Here is a 14,965-nt window from a genome sequence, read left to right as displayed (position 1 = left end):
TTTTCTTCTTGATTTATATGAATCTAAATGGTATGTGGTATGTGAAACGAGTATTAAAGTGTTATATAAATCTGCATAACACGTGCCTGTATCTGTAAAGGGAAATTCCAGGTGAACAAAAAGGAGAGCAGTCGTTGACAAAGGAAATCTGGTTTAGTACACGTTCCAACAGGGAGACAACCTCCAGCATGGGAGCATAGAAAAATGGGTATCAATTTACTTGACACCCACTGTAATAAAATGTTATGACATGGTCATAACTAGGGCTGTGGCAGTCATGAAATTTTGTCAGTTAGTGATGGTCAAGTAAATAACTGTGGGTCTCGCGGTAATTGACCGGTTATTAACCTAAACACATTTAGCATCTCCTAGTTCCATGCACAGCCTACAAGCCACTGATGCAGACCTTTGGAACTTCTACATATTTTTTTAAATAATAAATGCATGTAATATAGCCTACACATCACAATAAATCTAAATATTTATTTTAGACAGGTCTAGAGAAACAAGATATGAAGAAAATGTCTATTTCAGAAGAACAGAATAGCATACTCTGCATTATCCTTATGTGATCTGGTTATGCCATATGGCTGTGGGCTATTCTCAAAAGTGACGACAAATGAATGTGATTTTGTGCACGTAAGGCTTTTATTATAAAGGTGCATTTTTATGGTAAAAATGATCTTCCCCAAACTTGAAACTCACGTGCTGCGAATGTATCCCAGTTAGTCTGTACACACGTCGTAAAGAGATTTTAATGTGCTTCATTTTAAGAAGTTACTTGGCCACTTTAGTTGTAATACAAACCTTATCAAAATATAGACCTATGGGCTAGGCTACATATTGTGTGGGACTATGGTTAGAAAAAGTGGCAAAAGAAAATAATGCACTTTTTGCTTGAATCATTCACAAGTGATAATATATAATTCACAAGTGATAGGCTAATATTGTCACCATCACACTATTCTTGATTTAATCATGTCTTTACATGTACTAAATAATTAATGAGAGAAATTTGTTTAGATTTAGGATGGACCATTATTATGCAACAGTCTCGAAACTGGGCCAGCAAGTTTTTAAAATGTTTAAATAGCATGAGCTCATGTTGTGCAACATTTCTACAGCCTATGCAATTGATGGCCTCGATCAGCTTTCTATAGGCTCGGCCTACTATATTTATTTCTCAACCTTCCTAATATTAAGCGCATTGCTTCTCTTTAAGACAGGAGTATAGCGTTGTCCATTCGCGCTCTCATTAAGTGTTTGATTTAGATTTTTGATTACGTTTACATTGCTGTCAGAGTGATTAGAGGGACAACAGAGTGCGGAGTACCAGGCAGTTAGCAACTTTGGTAGGCTACTAATGACCATCAGCAACATCAGAGTATGGAGAAGCCTAATTACCATGACTAAACCGTCACAATTTGACTGCCATCGTGACTCGTGACCGCCAGTGTGGCAGTAATATGGTCACCGTAACAGCCCTAGTCATAACTATGTCATAATGTCATAACTATGTCATAATGTCATAGCAGCTGACATAACTTGTCATAATATGGTCATAACTGTCATGACCCATATATACCTGTTATGACATATATATTTAGTTATTTTATGGCTGGTTACAACAACTACATAAGTGTCAAAACCCACATTTATTCTCATTAGTTTTTTTCCTGTCAAGTTCCCTTTCGTTTGAACGTTTTTCTTAAATCCTTTGTTATGAATTCTTTAGTCATGTTTTCATCATATTTCAAATAACTTGTCGAAAATACACTTTATGATCCTGAAGAATAATTAGGACCATAATTATATTATCCAGATAGGCCTATCACATACATACACGTATACCAGTCATCAGTCAAGGGTGCCTTTTCCTGCTTTTGAAATCTGCTCCTGCATTCATCCCAGTCACCAGCAACAGAGCCTTGGGATAGGTGCATCAATTTGTGTGCAATTACAATTATAATTCATTATGGTAAAACAATAAAACAACTTAAACAAACTGTTTGCAAAAAGGCTATGGTGTAATGTAATGTTTTGCCTTGTGTGGTAGGTTTTGTGGGTTCTTACACTCTTATGTACAGTTGAAGTCGGAAGTTTACCTACACCTTAGCCAAATACATTTAAACTCAGTTTTTCACAATTCCTGACATTTAATCCTAGTAAAAATGATGTCAGAATAATAGTAGAGAATGATTTCTTTCAGCTTTTATTTCTTTCATGACATTCCCAGTAGGTCAGAAGTTTATATACACTCAATTAATGTTTGGTAGCATTGCCATTACATTGTTTAACATGGGTCAAATGTGTCGGGTATCCTTCCACAAGCTTCCCACAATAAGTTGGGTGAATTTTGTCTGATTCCTCCTGACAGAGCTGGTGTAACTGAGTCAGGTTTGTAGGCCTCGTTGCTAGCACACGCGTTCAGTTCTGCCCACACATTTTCTATAGGATTGACGGCAGGGCTTTCTGAGGGCCACTTTGTTGTCCTTAAGCCATTTTGCCACAACTTAGAAGTATGCTTGGGGTCATTGACCATTTGGAGAACATTTGCGACCAAGCTTTAACTTCCTGACTGATGTTGCTTCAATATATCTACATAATTTTCTTCCCTCATGATACCATCTATTCTGTGAAGAGCACCAGTCCCTCCTGCTGAAAAGCACCCCCACAACATGATGCTGCCACCCCCGTGCTTCACGGTTGGGATGGTGTTCTTTGGCTTGCAAGCATCCCCCTTTTTCCTCCAAACATAACGATGGTCATTATGGCCAAACAGTTCTATTTTTGTTTCATCAGACCAGAGGATATTTCTCCAAAAAGTACGATCTTTGTCCCCATGTGCAGTTGCAAACCGTAGTCTGGCTTTTTATGCAGGTTTTGGAGCAATGGCTTCTTCCTTGCTGAGCGGCCCTTCAGCTTATGACGATATAGGACTCGTTTTACTGTGGCCATAGATACTTTTGTACCCGTTTCCTACAGTAGCTTCACCAGGTCCTTTTCTGTTGTTCTGGGATTGATATGAACTTTTTTCACCAAAGTACGTTCATCTCTAGGAGACAGAAAGCGTCTCCTTTGTGAGCGGTATGATGGCTGTGTGGTCCCATGGTGTTTATACTTGCGTACTATAGTTTGTACAGATGAACGTGGTAACTTCAGGCATTTGGAAATTGCTCCCAAGGATCAACCAGACTTATGGAGGTCTACAATCTTTTTTTCTGAGGTCTTGGCTGATTTCCTTTGATGTTCCCATGATGTCAAGCAAAGGGGCACTGAGTTTGAAGGTAGGCCTTGAAATACATCCACAGGTACACCTTCAATTGACTCAAATGATGTCAATTAGCCTATCAGTAGCTTCTAAAGGCATTTTCTGGAATTCTCCAATCTGTTTAAAAGGAACAGTCAACTTAGTGTATGTAAACTTCTGACCCACTGGAATTGTGATACAGTGAATTATAAGTGAAATATGTCTGTAAACAATTGTTGGAAATATTACTTGTGCCGTGTACAAGGTAGAAGTCCTAACCAACTTGCCAAAACTATAGTTTGTGAAGAAGAAATTTGTGGAGTGGTTGAAAAACAAGTTTTAATGACCCAAACCTAAGTGCATGTAAACTTCCGACTTCAACTGTAGGTGACATAAAATAAGATAAAAATGTCACAACACTCTAAATATTTGTGTTATGACATGGTTATGACCGTTCCATAATGTGTCATGATGCTGAATCTGTGGAGTGAAGTGTTACCCGAAAAATGTCTCCCTCACCTTTTCACAATAGACCCTTATATCCTAATCACATATAGTATGTTCTGTAAACACATAACAAAAAGCATTGAATACAAGAATAAGTTTGTCCTTGAAACGGGCACATTTTTAGACTTAAAGATTTAATCTCAACGGACTGAGTGTGGGCTCACACCGTCACGGTCCAACACAGGTAAGCGAGGTAGTCCATATCTTCCTCATGGTTCAAAAGGTTTTGCTTTGTTACTTTGGCGGAGGAGCTCATTGTTCTGTTATTCTATACAACAGAATAACCCTAAATATTACCACAGATAAGTTAAAGTTATCACAATGTTTACTCTGAAACTAGCACTACTCATTGAAACAGGACTCTCTTTAAGACTGAAATCTTAAATCTGATTACTAAACTTCATTGCGTCTCTCGTGACTTTTGCAACGTGTCATTGTGGCGCTTGTAGTGGCAGTGGCTTTCCCATTGGTGGCACTGTTGACCAGCATAGCGGTGCTGATCCACCAGAGAAGAAACCTGTACTCCAGGGATGGGAGGGCTCTCCGAGTGTTGAATAAGTTTTCCTAAAACATCATGGTATGGAGATAAACGCTCTTATCCAGAGCGACTTACAATTAGTGCATTAATTAACCTCTAAAAGTCTAAGCCGTTGGGGGGAGGGGGGGGTTCTAAGCTAACATATGGAATTGTTTTAAGATGGTCATACCATGGACCATTTAGTTTGATTTGACATTATAGGACCACTTTAGGTATCCCCCATAAATAAAAAATAAATGTTTTGATAAAATATTGAATTCTGCCTTCACTATAGCCCATAGAAACACATTGAATAAGATATTCATAGACAGTAAAACAAATAAATCATGAGGAATGAGACTTTGAAGTATCTGTCCTATATCTAGGAGATAAAATAAATATCAGTAAATATATATATTTGTGACACATATTTAACACGAAATTACCTCCATACCCATTTGTATGTGTCACGCACCGGCCTTAGTATTCTGTGTTTTCTTTATTATGTTGGTTAGGCCAGGGTGTGACATGGGTGATTTAGGGGTTTTGTAGTCTATGGGGTTGTGTTCAGTTGAGTGTTCTAGGTAAGTCTATGGTTGCCTTTTCTAAAATATGCCTCTGTTACGTATTACATTTACATTACATTACATTTAAGTCATTTAGCAGACGCTCTTATCCAGAGCGACTTACAAATTGGTGCATTCACCTTATGACGTATACTCTGAGTGTGAATTCCTTTGTAAGGAGGGCACCTTGGAGGCGTAAACAGGGCCGAGTCAGAGGAGAGTAATCTGCGAGTTTGCGGACTCAAAGAATGCTCTGCTCTTGGTCGGTTGCGGGCGACTTAGAGCCGCCCCGACACCGACTTGATCACATTGGTGTGGTCTGTGGGAGTGAGAGGCCAGGGCGACTGCGTTCTGTGTGAAACACAGTACTTGGTGAACCGCTATTGGAAGAAGGACCTCATTCTGGGGCGGCAGCGTAGCCTAGTGGTTAGAGCGTTGGACTAGTAGCCGGAAGGTTGCGAGTTCAAACCCCCGAGTTGACATGGTACAAATCTGTCGTTCTGCCCCTGAACAGGCAGTTAACCCACTGTTCCCAGGCCGTCATTGAAAATAAGAATATGTTCTTAACTGACTTGCCTGGTTAAATAAAGGTAAAATAAAAAATTCTGAAAGTGTCTGTGACTGTCGAGGTGATGAATTCCAATTATTTTAAATGTTCTAGCCAGGTATGCCCTGGGTTACTCTGTGTTAGTATTTTGTTATGGGATCACAAGGTAATATTTGTAGGAGTGTTCCGTGTGAGCGGGGTAGGTTGACTGTGCGGGTAACATTTTAATTATGATCTGATGTTCTGTGTGAACATCTGACCAATCATGTGTGGGGATCCTTAAAGTTCTGTTTTGAGTACCTAAGATTTCTTACGTTTTATAAGGATTCTGTGACTATTTGAAAATATGATAAATTGTATGTGTGTAATCAATTACTAGAGATTTGATAAAGTAATGCTGAGAATATAATTAGACCACCCTTTCCTAGACGTACGTAGGTTTTGAGTTGGTATCTTTAATGGATAATTTGATAAAGATGAGGTTTTAAGCACTATTAAACTAGTCTACATCATCTGGAAAATTGAGCTCTAGAAACTGATTAGAGTGTGTCCACTTTTGGTTATCTTCCCCGAACGATGTAACTATAAAACGCTTATTGGATTATCTCCGTCTGGGTACAACATTTGAAATAAAACTGCCCTTAAGGTCTGAAATTTTATTCTTTTTTCTTTCCTGTATGAGAGGAGTTGCGGGATTTATTGAATACACTTTTTTCCATAATGTTAGAGAATTAAGAGGGAATCTAGACATGATGTCGTACAACGCCTAAGGTTTCCATCAAACTAATTATCATTGCGTGATTAATGTGATGTCGTAAAGTAATTGAAATATGTTGCATGGGTAAACAATCTACTTTTATTAAAAGGCGCAAGATCTGTTTCCTAGTCTATAAATGTCGATTTTATTCTTTGATTGCTAATCTATTCATTTGGCATGTGAGAATCATAGCCGAAGTAACGCTTGGACCTTTACACTAGGGCTATTTTTCTGGGAATTGTCTCGATAGTGATGTATCTTGATTTTACGAATACAGACCATGTAAAGTGGGTTTATTTGCAGAGAGTCTTTGTCATTCAAATAGCGTTGGTGGTACAGTGGTGAGCATAGCTGCCTTCTAAGCTGGAGACCTGTATTCAGTTCCCAGTCAATGCACTTACTAAAAGTTTTTGATTGTAATTCAACTATTTCTATGTTTTGCCTAGAAAGAAACGGTCGCTAGTGTTTGTATAAGATATAAACTGAACGTTATAATAGCTTGTTTGGTTCAAATTGAAAGAAGGGATACATTTGACTTTTTAATAGTTTGTTTAGGTTCAATTGAGAGACTAATTCATTCAAAAATAATAGCGAAGCGATTTTTGATGCAAGACTGTGTCTGTTTAGTAAATTATCTGCTGGAATAATGTATTGAGTTGTATTTAAATTACTGTATCATAGAGTAGACAGTTGCATAAATTAAAGAAATTCTAAGTAATAGCGGAGACATAATGGCGATAGAGTGGTGCCTGTTACGGAGTCTAGTTGATAGGTATTCGACTAGTCGGACTGTTCCCCGGACTCCATGTGTAGGGAGTTGTACAATGCACAAACAAGGCTATTGAACCTGACATTGGTGTCTGTCTTTATACCTTTATCCAACATATCATACTGAAACAGTGCCCACCGAAATGTTTTTCATTCTTATGGATTGACTGACATATGTTGTAAATTTGGCGCTGTGCATGTTATTTTTAAAGTATTGGATATTTCATAAGAGGAAAGAGAAAGTTGTAAAGTTTGGTTTTAATCTTACGATAGAGGTAAGGAAAAACGTTGAAATGAGGGGTTATATTTTTTTGCCCACTGGGGAAAAAAATAGGATATGTTAAGCTGAAAGTTATTCAGGTGTGAAACATTGTGATAATGTATTCTGATGGTTATTGATTCTTGGTTTCATTGTTTAGTTAACACCAGTGAATTTGAGCAAGAAAGTTCATGTAGTCTAACATTGTAATCTGTTTCCATTACGTGGAACAATGTCAGGTCATTAAAGTTGATGGCAATTTGAGTAGTTTTTATTTTTACAGGGACAGTGCATCATTAATCACAGTTGTGTGTGTCTAATGGCAGGGTATTACACACATGGGAAACTCTCACACTGAAAGCAGATTGACTAAAGGTACTTTTCTTTAAAGGAACTATACAGTAATTTCTTATGGCAGAGCTTGTGGATCTGTTGCAATAAGGTTTGGGTTTTCTGTTCAATAAAAGTACTGAGTAGAGGGTGAAGCCTGGACATTTAGAATCAATGAATACAAGATAGGCGTCAGTGTATTGCATAAGTTTTTTTTCCAACTCAGGAGCTTATTATGCTTTCTATAGCTATTGGGTTTCCTTACAAGTAGTTTGAGAGCCTGTTTGCAGAAGACTGAATGGGTATTAATGTTGAAGAGCAAGCTTGGGCCAAACTAGTAAGGTCGTATGTTAAGTGGGGGAGTATCATAGATTTGAATTATAGTTGGGTTACCTCTATAGTCAAAACAATTGCATATGTGTTTGGAAAATTAACTAGGTTGAATTTGGTTATTTGAGTTACCTTTTTCATTTGCTTTTTAAAAGAGATTGGAATCAAGTAAGATGCTGTGGTACATAAAATCAGATACTACCTGGAGCTTTTCCCTTGACACAGAGATCTGTCTCAGGTGCATCAGTTGTTTTCTTTGTGAGAAACATGCAGACTGTTTTTTTATTGAGATGCAAACATGAGTCTCTGAGCAAGTTTGTCATCTGAACCATTATAGTAGTGTGTTGTTTGTTATTTGTATGCATGTACCACTGTATCATCTGCATACATTGGAACTTCAGACCCTGTACAGACAGAAGGAAGATCATTAATGTACGAGCTGAACAGTTTTGACCTTTGGGGAATGAAAACATTGTGGATATGAGTGGAAAAAAGTTAGCTTTGATTTTTACGCTGGTGAGACAGCGCCAACTTTTGAAAGATTTTAGATTTGTAAAAAAAACAACAAAAACAGGTTGAAATGATTTAGATAGCTGATTAAAGAGGTTATGGGTTTGTTTATTTGTTTACTGTTTATTTTAGGTGTTGATTTTATTTAATTAAACATTGTATTATCTGATGTGTTTGAGTAGGATTCTTTCTTCTGGGACGGATGAAAGTTATCTAAAGTATGTAAGTTGTGTGTTTTTCCATTAAGGTTTGCAAACACCCATCACATAAAACATTTGTTGTGACTATTTGTTGGAGTTTAAATAATTTGTCTAATATAGTAAAAAATACTTCTTTGAAGGGTTTTGTATGACCTATATCATGACTTTCCATTGTGGCTTGATCACCCTCATTGGAAAGACATTTGGATAATGAATTTATGGTCATTTGTAATACTGATTTCAAGATAATTTGTGTAATTGATAAATATGTTTGAGTTTATAGTTCATAGTATATTTGTAATTTGGACCAATGTGAAGGAGAGGGCATTGCATTTAACTAAGGGTATGCTGCTTTAATTCTATTTTCCTATGACCATATGGGTCATCTATTTTTATTTGAAATGTTGTTTTATCTTTTGTACCAGTAGTAGTTGTTTTATACATTACTCTCATACTGAGAGATATGTGTTAAAAATGGGGGAGGATTCAGTTATTTGAGGTTTTGAATTGAAGTTTATACACCCTGAGTGATATGTGAAGGAGTGTATTGTACTGTTGTTTGTTCTGTTCTATTCCCGAGGGGTATAGGTCTAACTTCTTGATCCTTGGCTCTACAATGGAGTTGACAGTGTGATGGGGAGTATAAGCCAATTTGAAATAATAGTTTCAATAGAATGGGTTGTTATTCTCTTTGAAATATGTTTAGATACAGTGGGGAGAACAAGTATTTGATACACTGCCGATTTTGCAGGTTCTCCTAATTACAAAGCATGTAGAGGTATGTCATTTTTTTATAATAGGTACACTTCAACTGTGAGAGACGGAATCTAAAACAAAAATCCAGAAAAATCACATTGTATGATTTTTAAGTAATTAATTTGCATTTTATTGCAAGACATAAGTATTTGACACATCAGAAAAGCAGAACTTAATATTTTGTACAGAAACCTTTGTTTGCAATTACAGAGATCATACGTTTCCTGTAGTTCTTGACCAGGTTTGCACACACTGCAGCAGGGATTTTGGCCCACTCCTCCATACAGACCTTCTCCAGATCCTTCAGGTTTCGGGGCTGTCGCTGGGCAATACAGACTTTCAGCTCCCTCAGAAGATTTTCTTTTGGGTTCAGGTCTGGAGACTGGCTAGGCCACTCCAGGACCTTGAGATGCTTCTTACGGAGTCACTCCTTAGTTGCCCTGGCTGTGTGTTTTGGGTCGTTGTCATGCTAGAAGACCCAGCCACGACCCATCTTCAATGCTCCTACTGAGGGAAGGAGGTTGTTGGCCAAGATCTCACGATACATGGCCCCATCCATCCTCCGCTCAATACGGTGCAGTCGTTCTGTCCCCTTTGCAGAAAACCATCCCCAAAAAATGATGTTTCCACCTCCATGCTTCACGGTTGGGATGGTGTTCTTGGGGTCGTACTCATCCTTCTTCTTCCACCAAACATGGTGAGTGGAGTTTAGACCAAAAAGCTCTATTTTTGTCTCATCAGACCACATGACCTTCTCCCATTCCTCCTCTGGATCATCCAGATTGTCATTGGCAAACTTCAGACGGGCCTGGACATGCGCTGGCTTGAGCAGGGGGACCTTGTGTGCGCTGCAGGATTTTAATCCATGACGGCGTAGTGTGTTACTAATGGTTTTCTTTGAGACTGTGGTCCAGGCTCTCTTCAGGTCATTGACCAGGTCCAGCCGTGTAGTTCTGGGCTGATCCCTCACCTTCCTCATGATCAATTTATAGCTAATGCCATCTGGCTATGGGATACTCCTCTCTCAAGTAAAAGTCTGCATTTGTGCTTTTCTGCATTTGTGTTTTCCTAAGACCTGTGGTTCGTCATTGTGAGTTGGGAGGGGTGGATCTTTGCTATAAAAGATCTGTTGCCATTATGTGACGTAGAAGTCCGTCACTGGCCGCGGGCAGCATTTGGTTCTTTAACGCACACATATTCTTCACTCCTCCCTGCGCCATTATAAGATAAGTTAACAATGTGGGTCGACACACAAATTAACTTCTGTCTTGGTGCATGCATTTCACACCTGTCAGTGTTCATATTTGAGAGATACAATAATTATTATACTTATCAATGTTGTGGATGAGCGCATTGTTTGTTTGTTCTGTTCCTCTCTCTCCATCTCTGTAGCTTCCGGGTATGCTGGAAAAGGACCCGAGCTAAGGGAATTGGGTTGGCTTTATAGTGCCTGTCCCAAATGGCTCAGTAATGCATATGGGGATATTGAAAGATATTGTCAGTAGTGAGGTAATGTTGTAAATGTTATGTTGTGATATTGTTTAAAACTGTGTTGCAATGTATATCCTTTAGTATGTTTAGTTCATGGAAAAGGTAGGTTTGTATTGTTAATTGATTAATTAATTAGGGTTAATTGTTCTGAGGGGAGGGGCTAGCCCTACAAAAGGAGCCTCTCTTTCAGTCATGGGGAGGTTTTTTGTTTTGGATTGAGCTGTGGATGGGGCAGCATTGTTTTTAAGCTGTCTCATAAGGTAGACGTTGATGGCAGTACTGTTGTTTTTTTGTTCCGGAATCACTTGTAAATAAACACCTTTGCACAGAAGAACTTTTGCGGTTCCGCCATCTTTTTATTTTGATAGAGGTTAGGTTATCCAGTTTAGCCTTCTGGCCTACTCTACGTGACACATTATGTTGACACTCTCAGAATTCATTTATAGACACTGAATTGATCCGAGAGTCACAGGGCTATGGTGAAGCTCAAATTTAAAAAGATGAAGTTTAAAGTATAACTCTGACTTGTGTGTGGTTTGTAAACTCTCCTTTCACTTTGTAATACAGGAAATTACCACGACACTCCTCACCGCACGGATGTACTCCAGATTGCTGAGGTCAGTCCAGATGAGAAAAGGGTGTCTCACCCCCTCAAGCCAATGTCTCCACTCCTTCAGAGCCTTGACGACAGCCAAATAGCTCCCGGGCCCCCACATCATAGTTTTGCTTAGCCGGGCTGAGCTTCTTCGAAAAGAAGGCACGGTGCGGAGCTTCGGTGGCGTACCCGCGTGATGAGAGCTCCTATCCCAGCACGGCTCCTATCCCCGCCTCGGACGCGTCCACCTCCACTATGAAAGTCAAAGAGGGATCCGGATGAGCCAGCACAGGAGCCGAGGTAAACAGAGCTCTCAGCTGACCAAAAGCCCTGTCCGCCTCAGCCGACCACTGCATTCGCACCGGTCCCCCCCTTCAGCAGTGACGTAATGGGAGCCACTACCTGACCAAAGCCCCGGACAACCCTCCGGTAGTAGTTGGAAAACCCTAGGAACCGCTGCACTTCCTTTACCGTGGTGGGAGTCGGCCAATTACGCACGGCTGAAATGCGGTCACGCTCCATCTCCACCCCTGACGTGGAAGTGCAGTGCCCTAGGAAGGAGATGGACTTTTGGAAGAACAGACATTTCTCAGCCTTGACGTACAGATCATGCTCCAACAGTCGACCAAGCACCCTGCGCACCAGGGACACATGCTCGGCGCGTGTAGCGGAGTATTTCAGAATGTGGTCGATATACACCACTACACCCTGCCTGTGCAGTTCCCAGAAAATCTCGTCAACAAAGGTCTGGAAGACTGATAGAGCATTCATCAACCCGTACAGCATGACGAGGTACTCATAGTGCCCTGAGGTGGTACTAAATGTCATATTCCACTCGTCCCCCTCCTGGATACGCACCAGGTTGTAAGCGCTCCTGAGATCCAATTATGTGAAGAAGCGCGCCCCGTGCATTGACTTGATCGCACTGGTGATGAAAGGCAGCGTGTAGCTGTACCTCACAGTGATCTGATTGATACCCCGATCCATACACAGGATCCATTAACAACACTCTCACTGATCACCATATTTTGCACAAATGGAGCTGTACGATATTCGGACCAATACAATATTACCATTGAGGTACCAGGCTAGCTCAGTCGGTAGAGCGTGAGACTCTTAATCTAAGGATCGTGGGTTCGAGCCCCACGTTGGGTGATTATTTTCTCTGCCGATGTACCAACTCACTTCGCGAACAGCCTTCTGCTTGGATTTTCGAGCAGGCTTGCCATACTGCTTTGCTGATGTGTCAGGCATTGCTGGTAATGCAGAAGACTATACATTTCAATTGTAGCTGTCCCTGCACTCTGACCTGTTATGTCAATGACATACCAATTACTTATGAAATAGATTGAATAAATGCTCTTTTTCTGGACAAGAAATATACAGGCAGAGGGTTCAAGAAATCCACTTGCTCCTGGTGAGGATAGAACTCACAACCTTGGCATTGCTTCACTGCATACTGCTGTATAAGTACCACACGCTAACCGACTGCGCCACAGGAGCTATGCAGAGCACTCTTACTGACCACCATATTTTGCACCAACATATCTGTACGATATTCGGTCCAAGTCAGGACTACAATTGACCTACCTGGCAAGCTCAGATGTTTGAGCATGAGCCTCTTAATCTCAGAAACGTAGGGTCGATACCACAAATGGGGTGATTCTTGTCTGAGCCGAAGCACCAACTCACTTTGCAAACAGCCATTCACCTGGACTTTCTAGCAGGCTTGCCACCCTGAGGTGCTGACGTGTCATGCATAGCTGGTGATACAGAAGACTATGGATTTGAATCCTAGCTGTGACTGCATTCTGACCTGTTATCTCATTGACATACCAATTAATTATGAAACATCCTCCTAAGTGTATTGAATAAATGCTCCTTTTCTGGACAAGAAATAGATAGGGAGAGGGTTCAAGAAGAATACTTGCTCCTGGTGGAGCTTGAACGCACAACCTTATCAATTTGCTGCATATTGCTGTAGAAGCACAATACACTAACCGATTGCACCACAGGATCCATTAACAACACTCTCACTGATCACCATATTTTGCACAAACGGAGCTGCACGATATTCGGACCAATACAATATTACCATTGAGGTATCTGGCTAGCTCAGTCGGTAGAGCACGAGACTCTTAATCTCAGGGTCGTGGGTTCGATTCCCACGTTCTCTGATAATTTTCTCTGGCTAAGTACCAACTCACTTCGGCAACCGTTTGGATTTTCGAGCAGGCTTGCCATCCTGCTTTGCTGATGTGTCAGGCATTGCTGGTAATGCAGAAGACTATACATTTGAATGGTAGCTGTCCCTGCACTCTGACCTGTTATGTCAATGACATACCAATAACTTATGAAATAGATTGAATAAATGCTCTTTTTCTAGACAAGAAATATACAGGCAGAGGGTTCAAGAAAAGCACTTGCTCCTGGTGAGGATCGAACTCACAACCTCGGCATTGCTTCGTTGCATGTTGCTGTATAACTATCACGCGCTAACCAACTGCAGAGCATGCTTACTGACCACTGTATTTTACACCAACATATCTGTACGATATTCGGTCCAAGTCAGTACTCCAATTGATCTGCCTGGCAAGCTCAGACATTTGAGCATGAGCCTCTTAATCTCAGAATCGTAGGGTCGATACCACAAATGGGGTGATTCTTGTCTGAGCCGAAGCAGCAACTCACTTTGCAAACAGCCATTCACCTGGATTTTCGAGCAGGCTTGCCATACTGCTTTGCTGATGTGTCAGGCATGGCTGGTAATGCAGAAGACTATACATTTGAATTGTAGCTGTCCCTGCACTCTGACCTGTTATGTCAATGACATACCAATTACTTATGAAATAGATTGAATAAATGCTCTTTTTCTGGACAAGAAATATACAGGCAGAGGGTTCAAGAAAAGCACTTGCTCCTGGTGAGGATCGAACTCACAACCTCGGCATTGCTTCGTTGCATACTGCTGTATAAGTACCACGCGCTAACCAACTGTGCCACAGGAGCTATGCAGAGCATGCTTACTGACCACCATATTTTACACCAACATATCTGTACGATATTCGGTCCAAGTCAGTACTACAATTGACCTGCCTGGCAAGCTCAGACGTTTGAGCATGAGCCTCTTAACCTCTTCAGTCTACCCTCTACTTTTTCGAACATTCTGTTAAAAATCGCGCAACAATTCAGCGCCCTGCTACTCATGCCAGGAATATAGTATATGCATATGATTAGTATGTGTGGATAGAAAACACTCAGACGGTTATAAAACTGGTTAAATCACGGCTGTGGCTTTAACAGAACGTGCGTTTCATTGAAAAGTGTAGGAAAATCTGATCACTGAAAGTGGAAAAATATATCCATCCGCCGCGTCAACCCATTGTTATGGGCGAAAGACATTAAATATGGCTGAGGTTGCAGTACCTACTGCTTCCACACGATGTCAACAGTCTTGTCATTTGCCTAGGATTTGTTTCTTGGTCAAACGAACAAGAGACAGCCCATTTCCTCCGGTCTCCGACCGGATATTTTGGTTGAGAAATACACGGACAGTATTTCAAGATGGAGCCCTATAGAAAA

General features: G+C 40.4%; 2 non-coding genes across 2 annotated transcripts; both read right to left on the bottom strand.

Moving 5' to 3' along the window:
* Positions 1-12,792: 12,792 nt before the first annotated feature.
* trnai-uau lies at positions 12,793-12,886 on the bottom strand. Its single transcript has 2 exons — positions 12,849-12,886; positions 12,793-12,828 (listed from the first exon to the last, which is right to left on the bottom strand). It is a non-coding gene; the product is annotated as a tRNA-Ile (tRNA).
* A 1,412-nt stretch (positions 12,887-14,298) lies between these two features.
* On the bottom strand, positions 14,299-14,392 carry trnai-uau. The gene is made up of 2 exons: positions 14,355-14,392; positions 14,299-14,334 (listed from the first exon to the last, which is right to left on the bottom strand). It is a non-coding gene; the product is annotated as a tRNA-Ile (tRNA).
* Between the last annotated feature and the right edge of the window lie 573 nt (positions 14,393-14,965).

The sequence above is a fragment of the Oncorhynchus gorbuscha genome, linkage group LG07 (genome assembly GCF_021184085.1).
Source record: "Oncorhynchus gorbuscha isolate QuinsamMale2020 ecotype Even-year linkage group LG07, OgorEven_v1.0, whole genome shotgun sequence".
Classification (NCBI taxonomy): Eukaryota; Metazoa; Chordata; class Actinopteri; order Salmoniformes; family Salmonidae; genus Oncorhynchus; species Oncorhynchus gorbuscha.
Note: the sequence above shows the minus strand (reverse complement) of the source record. Positions and strands in the feature narration are given on the sequence as shown.